This window comes from Tupaia chinensis, unplaced genomic scaffold (genome assembly GCF_000334495.1).
Source record: "Tupaia chinensis unplaced genomic scaffold, TupChi_1.0 Scaffold143650_1, whole genome shotgun sequence".
Classification (NCBI taxonomy): Eukaryota; Metazoa; Chordata; class Mammalia; order Scandentia; family Tupaiidae; genus Tupaia; species Tupaia belangeri.
In genome coordinates this window covers 19,098-19,680 of record NW_006203499.1, presented here as the reverse complement: position 1 = coordinate 19,680, position 583 = coordinate 19,098, and positions in this window count along the sequence as shown.

Sequence of the window (583 nt, the reverse complement as noted above, 5' to 3'; positions counted from 1 at the left end):
TATGGGACGCGAACCATGGTCGACTACATGGGAGTCCAGTGACATAGCCATTACGCTAACTGCTGGTCCCTAAGAGTCAGTATCTTAACTGTTACACCCCCTACGGATCCCATATGGCAGCATTTCGATCATGACTTATAACATGAAGTCAAGTAAGGAATTCTCTACTTTTGCTCTGAAACTTTTAGATTTTGGAACATTTTGAATTTGGGACTTGGGGATAAGTGATGCTCCACTTGTATGAGAAACATGGGACTCTCCAAAATGTTCTGAACCTCACTTTGACAATAAATATGAAAAGGAGGTAAACAACAAAGGACAACAGTGTTAGATTCAGGGAGAACAGAAAGCTTTTTAAAAAGAATAAGAGAAATTGTATAAAAACTGAGATAGAATGAATTGAAACTAAAGTAAAGAGATGGACAACATTCTCTTTTTACAATCTGATTTTTTTTCAGGGCATGTGTGCTCACCAGAAAGACAGAGATGGACAGAGAGACAGAAAGCAAGAAATCACCCTCCCCCCCACCCCCCGCCAAAGGGGATGGCCACCCCACAATCACTTCTCCTCCCTTCTCTTCTT